Source organism: Neophocaena asiaeorientalis, unplaced genomic scaffold (assembly GCF_003031525.2).
Source record: "Neophocaena asiaeorientalis asiaeorientalis breed wild unplaced genomic scaffold, Neophocaena_asiaeorientalis_V1.1 scaffold116, whole genome shotgun sequence".
Taxonomy (NCBI): Eukaryota; Metazoa; Chordata; class Mammalia; order Artiodactyla; family Phocoenidae; genus Neophocaena; species Neophocaena asiaeorientalis.
Window position 1 is genome coordinate 14,359,479 of NW_020174561.1, and position 19,024 is coordinate 14,378,502.

General features: G+C 35.2%; 1 pseudogene; it reads right to left on the reverse strand.

Moving 5' to 3' along the window:
* Window positions 1-1,202: 1,202 nt before the first annotated feature.
* Window positions 1,203-19,024, reverse strand: part of LOC112408214 (akirin-1 pseudogene) — a 118,172-nt pseudogene continuing 100,350 nt past the window's right edge.

Sequence of the window (19,024 nt, forward strand, 5' to 3'; positions counted from 1 at the left end):
CAGGACAGCTGTCTCTGAATATTACCTTACTTTGCAAGGTACTGGCATACATTTGAATTAAACTCAGTTTTTTTCAAAATAAGCCTTAATTTAAAAAATTATTCTATATTCAAGCTAAAACAATTTTAATAGAACTTTCCTTTCCAGAAAAAATAATAAAGGAAACAAGGCATTTTGTAAAACATGGTCTTGAGCAAGTCACAGTAAAAAATAAATGTGTACTTAACTTCCACCTGCTCAAAACAGAGGCTACTTTCTGTTCCTCAGCCTTGGAAATAACGTGAAGAACAGTCTGTAAGCAACTTGGGGCAGGGGGTTGCCCAAACAAAGCTCAAGCAATTGAACATGGACAGCTCTTAAAAGAATCTGGGGGAACCTGACCAAAGGATCCAGATTCTATTTTTAGTAACTGATACAAAGGTGAAGTGGCGCCTCCCAAGTAGCAGTGCCTCCGGGGCGTGGCCCAGCCCCATGCTCGCCTTTGTCATGCTCCCAAGCAAAGCCTGATGCCCCTGCTCCAGAGGAGACTCTTTTCCTTCGTAGAGGTTCAGTGTCCAGGGAGCTCCTTGTGTGAATGAGGTGAGCACAGACTCCACGTGGGTATTTTAAGGCTTGGAGTCAAAGTAATGTTCTAATACAGCTAGGCAGAGTCATGTGTCAAATGGCCTGTCTCAGGTTTGTTCTAATTCCTCACCACGCATTTGTAGACTTAGGACCACAGACGTTTGCTATGTCGTCATAATCACATCTAATGTCCCTCCTAATTTATGACTCATATTCTGTGCCTGGAAACAGTCCGTGTATTTAACAATAATACCTACACATAAAACAATACACCGTTACAACTTACATGGTCACAAAGCATTAATGATCTTCTGTAGACCAAGGAAATGTTTTTAACCATAATTGTCGTGCATCAAATTCACAGCCAGAATCCCCAAAATCAAAAAATGCACAATACAAATAATAACAACACACACATACACACACATACACTCACACACACTTCTTACAGAACTGTGCTTGGGGAAACTCCATTTGTTGAGTGCCACTGAGGGCATATTTTGCTAAACTGCTGCTCCAGGTATTTTTTGGAAAGTCTATCACAGTAGGGCACAGCTGTTTTTTGGATGAGCAGAAAAGAAAGATATGCTTGTGGCAACTGGAAAGTTTTAAGGTCTTTAAAGTTGTATAAAATGGACCTGCAGAAACATTTAAGTGTTCTCAGGATGCAAAGTTGGAGCTGAAATGTGATATCAAACCAGTTGCAAAAAGTGTACAGCAGCCATCTCTTGAGGTCAAACCTGGTACCCAGATATGCAAGAAAGATTCAGGACACGTAGCTTGTTGGCCTTGTCCCCTATCGTCGCATAATCTGATCATGTGTGAATTTCACAAAAGAGTCATATTGTTCTGCTGGTTTGGTATTGAGGATTTGCTCATACTCATCCCGAATTTTATCTTCATCGTCTTTTAAGATGACGCTCACATATTATTCCAACTTGTCGGAGGGTAAAGGTGGGCTGGTCCTTCTTCATCCAAGAGGAACCTGGAGAACTAGGTGCTGTGAGCGCTGAGTGAGGCTGACTTTGCGAAGTACAAGCGTCACTCTGATTAAGAACAACTTCTAAACGTCTCCACCGCGGATAACGACTATATTGTTTTATGTTCTGAAAAATTTGCCCCGCGGTTGGAAGGCGCCGCTCGCTGGCTGGCGGGAGGGGCGGGCTGCTGCAGAGTCGGCGGTGGAGTCTGCGCCTGAAGCAGCGGCGGCAGCTCGGCGTCCGGGGGCGAGGCCCGGAGTGCGGCCGGCACAGGGGCGCAGCGCCGCCGCTTCGGAGAGCCGGGGCTCAGCAGCGCCGCCTCGAACTCCATGGGCCGCTTCCACGTCGCCCCGCACGCCGTGCCGCCGAAGGGCCAGGCACCGGGAGTCGACGCGGCTGTAACTGCGGCCCAACCTCCCGCTCCTCAGCGGAGTTCGCAAGCCAAGTCGGCTCCAGTGGCGGCTCCAGCACCGGGAGCCAAGGATAGAATTTCTTTTTCTATCAATATGGTGGGTGACTAGATATTCTGAAAAACACTCTCATCATAAAACATTTAGGTGCAGAAAAATTAATGCAAATAGGCTATAAAATTGATAGCTGAGATTAAAAAGTTGAGAAACAACCAAAATAGTAAGGACACATAGAATCTGTGGCTGCTTTGGGACATTTACTTTTGCTAAGAACTAGACTTGATTTTTATAAACTCTTCGGTGAAATTAATACAATGTCTGGGACTCTTACAAAGTGACGAGCTGGAATCGAGACCCACATATAAAGCAAAGTATAGAATTTCTTTTTCTATCAATATGGTGGGTGACTAGATATTCTGAAAAACACTCTCATCATAAAACATTTAGGTGCAGAAAAATTAATGCAAATAGGCTATAAAATTGATAGCTGAGATTAAAAAGTTGAGAAACAACCAAAATAGTAAGGACACATAGAATCTGTGGCTGCTTTGGGACATTTACTTTTGCTAAGAACTAGACTTGATTTTTATAAACTCTTCGGTGAAATTAATACAATGTCTGGGACTCTTACAAAGTGACGAGCTGGAATCGAGACCCACATATAAAGCAAGAACTCTCAAATGGCTGTAATGCCAATGAAAGGGTGATAGAAAATCTAACCTGCCAGCAAAGGAAAATGACAAGATAACTTGTCTATTTTAGGCAGATTCAGAATGGAAAAATAAAATACTCTGAGAATTTGTAACCATAGGACTTCCTCACATGGATTGTAAATTAAATTTACTCTAATTTCAAGGTCCAGAGAATCCTAAGCTGAAAAACTGAAGTGGCCCTGAGTTTATAAAACTGGAAGACATGCGACAGAAACAAATGCAAATAATCTCCCTTTAAAAAGTCTAATATGAGCACATAATAAAGTTAACCAAATGTACAAGAAATAAAGCCCCTATGAGTAAGAGTGAACAAAATAGCATATGTATATTTCTAAGAGCTCTTGATATTGGAATTACTTAATACAAAATATAAAATAATTGTTTTAAAATTGCTTCAAGAAATAAAATATAGATTTAAAAACCATAAACATAAAAAGGAATAAGAAACCATCAAAAATTATCAGCCCAATCATAAAAGAATAACAAGAACAACAAGAATAACAAGAAAAAGCAACAAAAGATTTGGAAATGAAAGAGATTATCATCAAATTTTAGAATGCATTAATGGGCTAAATAGAAGATTGCATTAAAAAGAGAATTTGTGGAGTTCTCTTACCATTTGGCAGAGTAAACCTCTAACATTCTAATTGTTCCAAAATGATATGAAGCAACTCTGGACTAATACAAAAAACCAACCACTCTGAGGGCTCCAGAGTGAACAAAAAAAAGGCAGATTTTGGAGGGAAGTTGAGACTTGAAGAAAAGTCCTGACATAGGTTAGTCCATTTTTGTGGATTTGGCCTGAGGGTGGGCCATGTTCACAGCACAGAGAAAGACAGCTGAACTTGTAATAAAAAGCGCATTGCCTGTGCTGGAGAATGAGAAGAGTGTCCTGGAAAGGAGAGAGTATAGAAGGAGAACCCTGTGTTCTGTGTACAATCACTACCTAAGTGTCTACCTGGTCTAAAAATAGCACGTGCAGGCATCCTGGCTAGAAGGTAAAAAAAAAAAAAATTATACTTAAAATTGAGTTGCTACCTGTTTCAAGTGAGATAGAGATTGCAATAGGAGCCTAATCAAGGTAATTGCTTGCTAAAAAATAGATCAAAGCTTGTCAGAAGAATATAACTATATCAAGATTCTCCACCACACAATTTTCACAATGTCCGGGATAAATTCCAAATTAATTAACATAAGAAGAACCAAGAAAATGGTATTATTCTCAAAGGAGAAGAAAATCAACTGCGATATCCCAAATGGTGGAATTATCATAAAAGAATATAAATTAACTGTGCTTAATATGGCATGTGCTTGTGATAAATTAAAGGATAGGAAATCTCAGCTGAAAAGTAGAAATTATAAAGAAGAAACAAATGGACATTTTAGAATTTAAAAATATAATAATATTTAAAATTTTCAGAATTCCCTGGATGAACTTAACGCAAGAATAGAGCTAACAAAGAAAAGTGTCAGTGAACCTGAAGATAGATGAATAGAAATTATCTAATTTGAAAAGGAGTGAGAACAATACTTTTTTAAAAGAGTGTCTAACTTTTTCCCAGGATGTAGAAAGCTGGAAAGAGCATCATCACTCCAGATAATCTACAAAGTCATTATTTTAGAACCCATCAGAAAACTGAGGTCTTAGGCAGGCAACTACCCTGATGTATAAGAAAATACAGGTTCTTATAAGAGAAGATGTTATTTGAGTCTTGACTTACCTGCAGTAGCACATGAAAGGAAGATGGGGACACCATTTTGGAGAGTGAGAAGAATGAATGTAAAAATTAATCCTAAAGCAAGCTGAAGGGAAGAAATAACAAAATAAAAATCAATGAAATTGAAGACAGAAAATAAAAGATATTTAAAAAAAACCAAAAGCTGGTTCTTAGAAAATATTAAAAATTAATAAAATTCTAGAAAGAGTAACCATGAAAAAAAGAGAAGGCACAAATGATTAAATGCGAAATGAAAAAAGAATATTATTATAGATCCTACAGACGTTAAAAAGATAAGAAAATACTACAGTCAACTTTATGCTCATAAATTTAACAATTTAGATGAAATGGACAAATTCCTTAAAAGACACCAACTAACCAACCTTACTCAAGATTAAATAATGTGAATTATTCTATGTCTATTAAAGAAACCAAATTAATAAATAAAGTTTTTCAAGAAATAAATTTCCAGGACCAAATGGCTTCACTGGAAAATTCTAATTAACATTCAAAAAAGAAATATTACTGTTTCTACATTAACTTTTCCAAGAAAAGGAAGAGAGAAAACATTTTGCAATTCATTTTTATCAGGCCAAAACCCAAACCAAACAAAGACATTACAAAGAAAGATTAATAGAACAATGTCCCTCACAAACTTAGATGTAAAAAATCCTTTGCACAATATTAGCAAATCAAACCCCACAATATATAAAAGGATAATATATCATGACAAAGAGGGATATATCCTGGTAATTCAAGCCTGATATACATTTGAAAAACAAATGATGTAATTCACAATATCAGTATATTAGAGAGCAAAAAGCATATCACATTTGAAAACCAAAAATTTGTATAATTTTTTTCCAGAAATATTTCCTGGGATTTATTACTGAATCCATCTACTGATTAAGCCTTGAAATGTCTCTGTGGGAAGATTTTATTTTGGGGTTTCACTTCCTTAAAATTATTAAACTATTCTGATTTTATATTTATTTTTGTTTTAATTTTTATTGTTTCTTTCTTGGAATTTGTCAACTTTATCAACATTTAAAATTTATTGGCAAAATATGTTTATACAACCTGTATTAGTTTGCTAGGGATGCTATAACAAAGTACAGCAAACTTGGTGTCTTAGAAATTTATTGTCTCAGTTCTGGATGCTAGGAGTCTGAAATCAAGGCATTATTACGATTGGCTTCTCCTGAAGGCTGTAAGAAAAAAAAATCTGTTTCATGCCTCTCTAGTAGCTTCTGGTAGCTCAGTTTTTCCTTGTAAGTGGCATTCTCTCTGTTTCTTCACATTATTTTCCCTCTGTGAATGTCTGTCTCTATGCCCAAACTTCCCCTTTATATTAGGACACCAGTCATACTCTATTAGGTCTCTCCCTAATAACCTCATCTTAACTTGACTATACCTGCAAAGAGGACTTCAGCATATGAAGTTTGGGGGACACAGTTCAATCCATAACAGTATTACTTTTTAATATCTGTAGAATTAATATCTGTAATTATCCTCAATAATTAGTGGGTTTTTTTTTTTTTTTTGCGGTACGCGGGCCTCTCACTGTTGTGGCCTCTCCCGCCTTGGAGCACAGGCTCCGGACGCGCAGGCTCAGCGGCCATGGCTCACGGGCCCAGCCGCTCCGCGGCATGTGGGATCTTCCCAGACCGGGGCACGAACCCGTATCTCCTGCATCGGCAGGCGGACTCTCAACCACTGCGCCACCAGGGAAGCCCAATAATTAGTTTTTAATATTTGTAGAATGTACAGTTATACCTTTTTTATTCCTAAAGTGTTTTTTTATGTTTTACATTTACATTTTACATTTATATTATTTATATTGTCAGAGGTTTTTCAGTTTTATTAATCTTTTCAGAGAATCATATTTTGACTTTGTTTATACCCTTTCTTGGATATTTGTTTTCTAAGTTACTCATCTCTGCTTGTGTCTTATGTATAATTTGCTTTTCTTTCTCTATCTTCTTGGTTAGATTCTTGAGATTTTTACATTTTATTCTTCATCACTAGTTGTCTTTGAAGGTTATAAATTTGCCTCTGACCACAGCCTGAGCTTCATCCCTCAAAAATTTCACAAAAATTTTACTTGAAAAATTGTGGGGACTTCCCTGGCAGTCCAGTGGTTAAGACTTTGCCTTCCAATGCAGGGGGTGCAGGTTTGATCCCTGGTTGGGAAGCTAAGATCCCACATGCTTCAAGGTCAAAAAACCAAAACATAAAACAGAAGCAATATTGTAACAACTTCAATAAAGACTTTAAAAATGGTCCACATTAAAAAGAAAATCTTTAAAAAAAAAAGAAAAATTGTGAAGATGGAGATAAACTAAAAGAATAATATAAGAAGTAGAGGTATCCTTTTACAAATTGTTAACTTTTTGTCTTATTTGTCCTCTCTTTCTCATCAGTAGGTAGTTCTATTATTTTCTGAACTATTTGAAAATAATTTTAAATTTTATGACAGTACTCTGAAAAAAATTAAAGCTATGTTCCTCTAATAATAAGAATATTTTCCTATTTAACTGAAACATCATCATATCCATGAAATAACTTTTAAAATTTATTTATGTAATAGTATTGTTGAATATAATATTATTTTTTTAATTCCCTAAGGGTCCAAACATATTTATTATGGTTGTTTTAATTTTTTTACTCTAAAACCCTATCTTTTTTCACACACCTGCATACATTGGAAAATGGTAAAATGTGATTTAAATTATTTCCTAATTCTTTCTTGTCATGTTTTCTTTGACCCAGTTGATTATTTAGAAGTGCATTTCTTAATATCCAAACTTATGAGGAATTAAAAGTTATCTAACTTTGCACTTGGCCAGAGAACATATTCAAGATGATTTCAGTACTTTAGTTTTTATTGATACTTGGTTTTGGTGAAGCATGTGCTCAGATCTGATCAATATTTAATGTTCACTTGAGAATTTTGTTTGGCAAGAATTTCTGTTCTGCAAAAAATTTTGTTCTGTAGTTGTTACCAGTAGTGTTCTATATTATGTTGGTTAGATGAAGTTTGTTAATAGTACTTTTCAAATCTTTTATATGTTTACTACTATTTGTCTGGTTATCCTTTCAATTATTGAGAAACATGGGTTAAAAATATCTTGTGTAATTGTGGAATTATTTATGCCATTTTTTTTTAAGTTCTATTTTGTTACTTTATATGTTTTGAGGCTTTGCTATTAGTTGCATACAAATTTATGGATATTACATATATTTGGTGAATTAAATTTTTATATTAATAAAATTTATTTTTAGGACTTTATATTAGTACACTGTTCACTGATACTAATATAGCTATTTCTGCTTTCATTTGGTTAGTTTATACATGGTATATGTTTTTCTATCTTTTTATTCTCAAATTTTAAATCCATGCATTTTATATATCTTGTGGAAACTATGTTTCATTAATTGTTAATAAAGTTTTATTAACATGTTTGCATTTTAATTAGAATATATAGAATTTTATATTTAGCAGAATAATTGGTATTTAATATCTAAATTTGCCAATGTACAATTTTATGAATTTTTCCCACCTGTGCTGTGTTCCATTTTCTCACCTTTCTTAACTTATTTCAAATTGATTATTTTTATTATTCTAGTTTTCTTCTAGCAGCCAAGTAATTGTATGTGCTTTTACTATATGTACAAATTACAGTATGCATTCTTGAATTTTCATATGTGAGTTAGTACTTTTATCTCTTCCTGGGCAGCTCAAGAATTTTAAACATGTTTAATATATTTAGTCCCACTGAATTTGCAACTTACTTCTTATAGATGATTAAAGAGTTCTCAATCTTATTAATATTTTTGGAAATGCAGATTAAAACTATAATATGATAACTCTACATACTTACAAGTTTGACCAACATTTAAAAAGTCTTATAGAGGATATAGAGCTCTTCAAATTTTCATACATTGCTGAATTGGTGTGCAAATTTGTACAATCACTTTGTAGAAGAGTCTGCTAAACAGTGAACACAAGTGTTCATAGACGTAACGTTTGGAATACTTTAATACTGGTGACAACCCAAATGACTGTCAATATTACATTGAATAAATAGTGATATATTTGTATAATGACATCTTTTAAAGATGTGCAAAGTAATAATCTAGTGCTATGTGTAAATCAAGATAGATGAATCATTCAAACATAATGTTGAGCTAAAGAAGCAAACCACAAAACATTTATATAAAGTGCAAAAATAGGCGAAATATTTATGACATCCCTAAAAGGAAGTTTTTTTCTCTAAGTGGGATGGAATATAAACAGTTTTGTTGAGCATCTTAAAACATGGCAAGAAAGTCAACATACCTATTTTCAGAGAATTTGGGAAATATAGTTTGCAACTTCTCAACCCTGAAGTCACAAAGCAGAGTACATAAAGTTGCCTTTCAGTCAATAATCAGTCCACCAGAAACTTTTTTGTTTATTTTTTTCAGATGATTCTATTTCCCAGTCACATAGTTACAGAGGCTAGCTTTAAAACTTCTCCATCTCATCATTTATAGTAAATGAACTTTTCTTACTCACTAAACAGATTTTAATTTAAAAATATTTAGAGGTACCGATTATGGCAAAAACAAAAACAAACCACACTATGCTATGTACTGGGCAAGAAGGATTGTAAAGATAAATAAGATATTGGTTGAAAATGACATTTAAAGTTTTAATTCATTCCATAGATTAATCCAAATAGCACGACTCACCCCCTATAAAAAGCAGCAATGTGGTAACAAACATATATCTTAAACTTTTATGTTTTACTTATTCTTTTAAATAAAAAAATATTGTACTTCATAAAATGCTTTTTGAATCCATCATTCTGAGTCTAAAATATGAACACTTTAAATTAAACATACTTTGATACCAGGCAGTGTATTTTAAAATGTTTTCTTAATAGTAATGTAATTTCCACACACAATTTATAAATACTTAGGGATTGTGACACTGACTTTTTTTCATTTGCATTGCTCAAGCATTATGCATTATTCTTTATAGACCCTTCTGTTCTTATCACTGAGGTTGCTTCCTTTCAGGAATATGTAATAGGAAATATCATTGTGACTTTAGTTTGCATGAGATTCCAAAAAGTTCTACACACAAGCACATTCAGTTAGTGAAGAGACTTTTTTATAAATCAGAACTTAGAGTCAATTAGACATACTAATTTACTTGAGTTTAGTGTTACTATATTAAACTTACTGTTCTTGGCAGTAGGGAATACACAGGGATAGGATATGAGATAAATACATAAAAATGGTATATAAATTGCATTAGAAATGTGTTAATCAGTTGTTGTATTGGTCCACTAAAGAGTGAGATTCTACTCATGTGTGAGAAGAGGAAAGATTGTTTAGATCCACTGGTGTGATCAGCGATGGCTGCGAACTTGGAGCATGCCAGCTGCGCTTCACTTAGACATTGTCATAAAATATGAGCGTAGGAAAAATGCTCAAAGAGTTTTAATTTTATTGAAATCACATAGCAGACAAAAGAAAAGGAAACAAACAAACAAAAAAAACCATAGGCTGATTTGCTACTATACATTTTTTTCCCATTCACCAGTATGGAAATTTATTCATTAATATTTATCTTTGAGGCATATGTATAAGATATTGCTTCAGCTTTTAAAATTTTAGTTAGCATGTTATGAATAAAGTATTTGCCCTATCTGCAATTTTTTCCTGTACTGTATCTCTAATAGGATAACTAATTTGAATTTTTTTCTTAACTCAAGGGTCCCTTTTATAGTATGATTTAAAATCCCTTACAAGTTACTTCATAATTTCCAGCTCTTTCATGTTGTAAGTGTACTTTATCCTGCTCTTCTTTCTGCTTGCTTCTTAGACTTATGCAGAACATGAGTTAACCCATATTTTAATAATCTCCTCTCTTAAGGATTTCATGTAAAAGAGCAACTTTAACTTAGTAATCTAAAATGATACCACTAAATGGAAAACTTTAAAGACTTTATAGTGATTAATACCTAGTTATAAGCAAAAACAATGACAAACTATACTGGAATATCTGATTTTTTTAAGTCTAAAAATTTCAACAATAAAAATATTAATTATAGAAATATATATTGCTTTTTGAATGTGAAACAGTTCAGAATCTGAAATATTTTTACATTCTTTTTTTCATTTGAAGTTTATAAGTTAAAAATGCTTACAGTTTTGTTGCTTCCAACTTTATATTTGTTCCTTTCCATATTTTAAAAAAGTGAGCTAAGCTCAGGCTTGTTAAATGGTCTTTCTGATGAAACTGAGGAAAACAGAATTTCCAGTGATTAGCTTACAATATTATGCCAGAGGACAGTTGTTCTGCCCTTCTTTATGAGGTAAATTAAGATCTCTGCTGGAATGACCTCAGATGTCTGTCCTTCTTGCAAAAAGGTGATGCTGAAATTCATTTGAGGGCTTTTATACTTTATATCTATGACAATTATTAATAGACCTCAGTGTGTACTGGTTCTGAAAGAGAGAGAATATGAGAAGTGGGTGAGAACCTAGGAATGTAGGGAAAACTATGCAACGTCTGTGAGTGAAGACAGAGAAACGTGCTGCGTAGGAGTAGCTCCAAAGTAAATTAAGATGCTGATGGAGAAGGAAGGAAATAATGAGCTAACTTCATTTATGAACTTCATTATTTTTAGCAACTGTATAACTTTTTTAGATGCTCAATCTTTAATATTCTTCTCTAATTACTAGAATATAAACCTACAGAAAAACCTCAAATATTTGGTATAGATAGATAAGACAGAGCAGAGCTTGTTAAAAGAGAGTGGTGTGGGGTTACAGTGACTTGTTTGAAGATAGTGCTGAAATCTGACGTGGAGAACCTTAGAGGTGGATAGAAAGATGGAGGAAGAGGCATAGATTTTTAGTGGAAGATAATTTTCAAGTGGATGAATTTTGAGTTCAGCTGAGAGATTAAAAGAAAAGATACTAGTTTATCTGCCGCAATCAAATGTGCTTCAACAAATTCTAATTGAAAAAACTCATTTCACTTTCCAGATTATCAGGAATAATTTCAACCAGGAATGATAGTATATAATATCCATTTTTCATGACTTCAGAGTTCTGTGCTAAATGGACAACTTGCTTACTGTGGTGATCCCTATTTGATACTCACCCAACATACCATAAACTTTTACTTATAACTTGTCTAAATACTTGGAGGTTTATAGCTTCTTTTAAATTCCCTCCTTTTGGGCCAGTGTTTGGTGAGACTGTAATCTTTTTTTTTTCCCCTAATGGGTTTTTCATGACAATTTATCTACATATTCCACATCACTTCATTTTCATGTGCTTGTCTGGAATCTACATAGCATTGATTACAGCTGAACTATCAAAATAATTAGGATTAGACCAATTTTTAACTTTCTGCAGTGTGCCCCCCTCAGTTGCTTATAAACCTTGTCAAATGTTCAAAGGCATTATCATCTATCAGTTGATAAGACAATGTTGAATCTACAGAGATTTATATCAAGTAGAATATGTGTAGTTGTATTATTTTTAATTAACTAATTAGTTGATTAATTAATTTTGGCTGCATTGGGTTTTCATTGCTGCGCTTGTGCTTTCTTTAGTTGCGGTGAGTGGGGGCTACTCTCCTTTGTGGTGTGCGGGCTTCTCATTGCGGTGCCTTCTCTTTGTTGCAGAGCATGGGCTCTAGGTGTGTGGGCTTCAGTAGTTGTGACATGTGGGCTCAGTAGTTGTGTCTTGTGGGCTCTAGAGCACAGGCTCAATAGTTGTGGTGCACGGTCTTAGTTGCTCCACGGCATGTGGGAACTTCCCGGACCAGGGTTCGAACCTGTGTCCCCTACGCTGGCAGGCGGATTCTTAACCACTGCGCCACTAGGGGAGTCCCTGGTAGCTGTATTCTTATTTTCACTTTTTCCTTTCCCCAAGCATTATAACACTATGCATATTTACATGCAAATTCTGAATCATTAGCAAACACTTTTGTGAACTGTATACACTAACGTTAAACCCTTTCTTAGGAGAAGAACTATGCGTTTACATAATGAAACTAATCCTGATAATAGAAATTTAAAAATGAATTCTTAAGTAATATTTAAATAGATGAATCTGATCATAGCAGTTAGAAATTTCTCTATTAATTTAGACTAGTACTTTTTTATGCTTCTCAAAAAAAGTTTATCTTCTCTTTTCATTTTTTTTTATCAGTGAGTTGCCTATTAAATTCTTGAATTCTTGCCATAGAAATTTCATGGACGTCTGTGGAAACTATGAAGGGAGATGAATTATTTTATAATAAAAATGATGAGTTCAATGATACATTTGTTTAAGCTAACAAACATAGAGTGGCTTCTTGATATGCTGTAATATGGTGTGATGACACTTCATGTTGTATATATATGTGTGGATGTGTGTGTTGAGAGTGGTGGGGAAAGGGTGAGAGCAACCGCTTCCACAAACCATTCCTATCCAGAAATTTTCAGAAGCTTCAGTGTTTCATCAATTTACTTGTAAAACATCTGTAATATTTCTGTTTCCCAGACTTGTGGGGGTGGAGTCATGAGCGGCATCTTCTACTATGATTTCAAAATGATACAATGTAGTAACCATTTCAGTGATACTGTTTTCTCTATAAATGCCATCCACATTCTTTCTCTTCCTTTTCTGAGTCTCTCTCTATTTCTGTTTTGTATTAATTTTCATTTAAAATTTTAATATAGCTCTTTTTAAAATAAGTGTTGACTAATATTTGCTTACGGTGAACGCTAGTCACGTAAAGTCTTTCAAGCATTGTATACATGTATTAATGTATATAAACAACATAATTATGGTAATTAGTAAGCTGCATTTTATCTTAGAATGTTTCTCAGTCAAGAATCCTGTCATTTAAAAAGGCTATGTTCATTTATTTATTTATCTTCTAATGCCATTGTATTTAAATTTCCCATTCTAATATGCTTGCTTTAGACTGGACTTCTAAGGAGGCAGAAGAAAAAGGGGTATGGAATTAAGGAACAATATGAAGTCAGGGAGTTGAAAAAGTAAAAATTCCAGAGAGAGGCTGAGCAAACAAGAAAAGAAATCAAACAAGGAAAGAAGTATTCCCTAGGGGAAATGTGGAAGATAGGACAATCATCGATTATAATTACGTCACTCTGAGAATGTGTAAAGCACATGTGCCATCTGTCACTCTGCTCAAGCCATCACATCAGTGATCTGATAGGTACTGCTGTTTCCTCAGAGGAGTTTCTTTTAATAACTCATGATGAAAGAATATGGCGGGATATTCCGAGGAAAAGAATGGATATTTGGGGGAAAATTGTATCAGTGGAGAATATGGTCTCCAGCATCCCAGATCCCCGCGGTATGATTCACCTCTCCATAAGGAGCAAGTAGAATTTGGTTGTGTCCCATGCTAGTTTGGTTACATCCACCTGATAATTTGAGTTCAGGAAAATAATACCATTGAAGGGATATATATATGTATAAAATGTATGATTTTTGAAATACTTTTATAAGGACATTATTACCAAAAATGACTTTGCTAAATCTGATTTTTAAATGTGACTAAGTTTTATTTGTGTTAGGAACTGTAACTGATAATAATCAATAGGTAACACACATTATCTGAGTAATGAAACATTTTAATGAGTGAACTAGGTCCCTATGTTTTGGTTAATATGCTCTTGAGAAGGTCCTTATTGTTGACAGTACAATTAAATTTTTTTTAGAAAAGCATTTAACTTAAAATGTTCATGGTAGGCATGAAAGAACGCTCTTTCGTTTTTCACATCCTTGTCTTTGTATATTTTGCTTCTAGTCATCTGAAATTACTTTTTAATAGGATGCTTATATTGCTTATCTCTTACTTTCTCAGTGAAATTTTTCCCAATAGTTTTTAAAAACTATTGAGTTTTTAAAAACTCATTCAGAGAGGGTCCTTCTGTGAAAATCAAGGGAAAAGAGATACTTTAACTAGAATGACTGACCCAGAAACTGCACCTTAACTTTCTGCTAAAGACTGTTTAACCACTAAGTCCACAATGAGCAGAAGTTTTGTGAATACCTCTGTTCTGAACACTTGTGAATGTTCAGAAGGTTTTGGCCCTTTCTTTTTTTTAAACTGCTTGGTGAGTCTGATATCCTTATGGTAAGTTTATAGGGACCATGACAGTCTCCTTGTTGCATATCCCATTTTTTCCCCCATACTTTCTCATTCAACCTCTAACTTACAGCATCCAAAGTAACCTTGACCATGCCTGTATGCCATTTAGTGCTCTGTGTTTGCTGTTGCTTATCCGGTGTGTGTGTGCATGTTTGTGTATTTATGTATGTGACATACATAAATTCTAAAACTCTGAATTATTTTTGTAGTAGTTAACATTTTAAGATGCTGAGGTTTCTTCTCTCCACACTCCCTATAACTCATTATTTTTCATCTACTCTTCTTTTGGCAGTGATAGCATTCCGTAAGCTCCATTATGAGTTTGAAGTTGATATAGTTTAAGAAAAATAATTCAGTTGAAAAATTCATAATAAGGAGCCCAGTAGTGCAAGTTGAATACAAGCCTTGATTTCCAAGATCCAAAATAACTCTGAAAACTAATTTTTTTTTGTCTGCAAAACCTGACCTAATTTGGCTTCAAATTTTGACTTCAAAGAATGACATTGGTTTATTTATAGTCTTTACTTATCTTTCTCAGTCTGAATATCCATACAGTTTTCTATAGCATTTTTAGTGTGTTGGATCTTGGGATGCTGTCCCAGATTCTGCTAGGGTGCTGCTTAATAGGCAGTAAATGCATTTTATTACCTTTTTAGTATTTAGAAAAAATACAGCATTTGAAAACCCATCTGACCTCAAGAAGTTCAAATAAAGAACTGTGGACTGAAAAACTCTGGTGAGAAAAATCAGCAATATATTTTTAAATTGAGTATTTAGTTGAAATGACTTTAATGCCTCAATGGAGTCGTCAGAACTATTACTTCAGTGCTTTTCTTTCCATCTCATTTCATAATAGGTAACATCTTAGCAGTGTGGAGAAATCCCTTGCCTAGTGGAGAGAAAGGAGATGGGGTAGAACATTATAATAAAAATAATAATCTATAGAACAGTGATCTAGAGAACATTTTCTCCTTGTTTTTCTTTCTCTTCCTTTATCCCAACATTTTACATTTTACTATGGAAAGAATGCCCATGAAAACAACACTGTATCAGATTTAATGTTGTAATGTATTGCAGTTTGTATTGAAAAAATTAAAATATAAGAAAACAAAAACATATTTGATATGTAGATTGATTAAATTAAATACAACAAACATTTAAAAACACTAAATGGACCTTTTCTTCAAAAAAGAGCATGTGTCTGCATGAAATTTTGCATGCATTAAGAAGAAAGTCAGTCTCATTGAATCCCTCCAAGTAATCTATGAAGAACCTTGGTCCTAAAATATGCCTGAGATTGTGCAAAGGATTGATGCAGGTTCTGCACCATGGTTCTGGTCATTGAAATATTCCAAGTCTAATAGAGGATACAGACAATTAGACGAATTACACAGTGTGATACAACAATTCTTATAATTAGCATAAGTACAAAGTGATATTGTACCACAAAGGAAGGAATAACTGACACTTTACAAGGAGGTTTTCGTGGAGATGACATTTTATTGAACAATCACAAGAGGGATATTGTAAAGAACTATGAGGGAGGAAGCTTGGAGGAGTCTGAGAATAGCTGAACTAAAAAGCAGTGTGTACTCTTTCCAAAGACAATGTTCTAAATTCAGTGACTGTATTTTCAGAAACAAAACAGAACAAAATTTTAGTTTCTCAGTCTGGTTTTCCAGAATCCATTCATTTGTTCAGTAAATATTTGCTGAATATCTTTCCTGTTCTCTGCTAGGTCTTAGAATGTGGAGCAAAGTGACACAGTGTTTGTTGCTAAGGAGTTCATTGTCCCATTAGAGAGACAGCCAAATAAACAATCAATTGCAGCATGACTTACAGGGACTGGGCACTGTGGTGACATTTTGGCTACTGAGCAATGCCAAGTCATCTCCTAAATTTCCACTGAAATAGCCCTGAATGTAGATACACAAATCTGGGCAACAATGCTACAAACTAAAGAGAGGAACTAAGTTGGTGTCTGGAGAGATTTACAGATACCTCTGTACTATACCTGCTCTGCCTTCTGACCCAGAACATCCCAAATTGCTGTCTCTAAATCTGGAACTCAAGGATGTTGTCAGGTAGAATTGCACTGGAACTGTCAGAGCTGGCCAGAATCAGGCTCATTTCTTAAAACTATTTCTCTCACATTTTTTTTTTTAGACACGCCATGCGGCTTGCGGGATCTTAGTTCCCCAGCGAACCCGTGCCCCTTGCAGTGAAATTGCAGAGTACTAACCACTGGACCACCAGGGAATTGCCTACATTTTCTTATTCTATATTGGTTTTAAGACTGTAACTCCTAGGATTCAATATGTATCAGTCAGTGTTCTTAGTGGCAAGCAAGAGAAACTAATTCTTTTGTCTTAGGCAAAGAATTTATTAGAAGCATAGTGTATAGAATTTCCTAGAAGGCTGGGAAACTCGGTGAGGAGGTAACAGTGCTCCAAGCCATGGGACATTAAAGCTTGTACCCCTGAAAATAATGGAATGGGGCAATGGACCCCATCACTAGCATCACTAACACTGCAGCCAACATTGAAACTCGTATAACAGCCAGAGAGTGTTCTCTGTCTCATTGTCTCTTTATCATGGCAACAGCAACCTTTCCAAAGTCCAGAGTAAATGCATATGATTGATGGGTTCTGAGACACAGACCTGCGCCCCAGCTACAAAGGAGGCTGAGTGAGGTAGTCAGGGTCTAGTCTAGTTATAAGACCAAGAAACCATTTAGTCTTACAAATATATTGGATCTGTAATGCAGGGTTGGAAGAGCTGAGTAGCCAAACGGAAGACAGTGAGCCCATCCAGAAATTAAGAAACAAAAGGAAGCTAGTAACACTCCTGGGGCTAGAGGAAAAATGGGTGTTACCAGAGCTCAGAAGAGAGGGAGATTTGATTGGAACTAAAAATAAATTAAGGAATGCCTGGAGAAAGTTGAGACCCTGAGGGATAAATTGTCCCAGGAGACTGAGCTATGGATGAGATGTGACAGATATGCTGCCTGAGACAGAATAATAGAGACACAATTACCCTGCCCAGCTTCTGCATGCCTTCCAAGTTCCAAACATCCATCAATGCCTTCCATTGGCCTAACCTCTCCAGAAGTTTGTTGTAGTTTCTTGTGATACAGAGCTAGCTGAGCAGAGAAAGGAAGGAAATGGATCTGAGAGAAATCGGGCAAGACATCTGAACACTGGGAGAGCAAGTACCTGAAACTGTCAACTTCAGTAGAAGTTCTGAACTCTTCCTCTCACCAGGATTCAAAACGTGACGAATTTTCCATTTTAAAGAGGGGCTTTAGGTGCCAGGCAAAAAAAAAAATGTGTATTCACTGCACTAACCACCAGGAACAGAAATAGGTGTTAATATAATGGCAGCACCTCCTAGGAGGAAAAGTCTACACAGAGACAACATTGTCGACAAGCAAAAAGTTAAGAGTGTGTGGATTACGTGCAGCAGTGTTTTGGGATACATAGTCCTCCATTCATACAGAACTGAATTACAGACTGCATCTGACTTACTAGCTTGGTTTAAGAATTCCACAGTCAGAAATTGTTTATTGAGCATTATATTTCCATTCAGGGATTCACACTGAGAGTGGAAACTGCCAAGACGGAAGTGGACAGTGAGGGGGCCAGGGAATCCTTATCTTACTGATATCATTCTCTGCACCTCATTGCAGAATTAATAAAGCAAGAAAAATAATCACAATTCTGTAGTACTAGGGAAAAGAAGAATTTCCCCAGAGGATTCAAAGGAAGCACAAACCTCTGAAGATGATTTTTTACCAAAAATGTTCTAACCTTTGCCAAATCCAAATATTACCTTCAGTTACTGAAACTTTCTATATTTGAAGTTGTTGACCATCCCTTTCTTCTTGAAACTCTACTGATACCGTGCCATTTATTCCTCATATTTTCCTATTTTTTTTTGCTCTGGTACTTAATTCTTCGTGTTCTTCAGATTTATTTTTTTCTGCTCATTGCCCTTCTCACGTGACATGCAATTGTTGAAAGATATAATTTACTCTCATTTTTTTTTTTTTTTTTTTTGCGGTACGCGGGCCTCTCACTGTTGTGGCCTCTCCCGTTGCGGAGCACAGGCTCCGCACGCGCAGGCTCAGCGGCCATGGCTTACAGGCTCCGCAACATGTGGGATCTTCCGGGACCAGGGCACAAACCCACGTCCCCTGCATTGGCAGGCGGACTCTCAACCACTGCGCCACCAGGGAAGCCCTACTCTCATTTTTAATGTTCACAAATACTTAAGTGACTTCCAAATTTATGTAGTACCAAGTTTTTCACCTGCTGTTCTGAAGGTCTAAATTCATAAGAACATGTTTAACATCACTAATTCTGTCCCAAATTAAACACTTTCTCTTTTCTAAAACTGGCTTTTCATGTGCTCCTTTATTCAGTTGGGGATCCCATTATCTTCCATTCACTCTATCAAC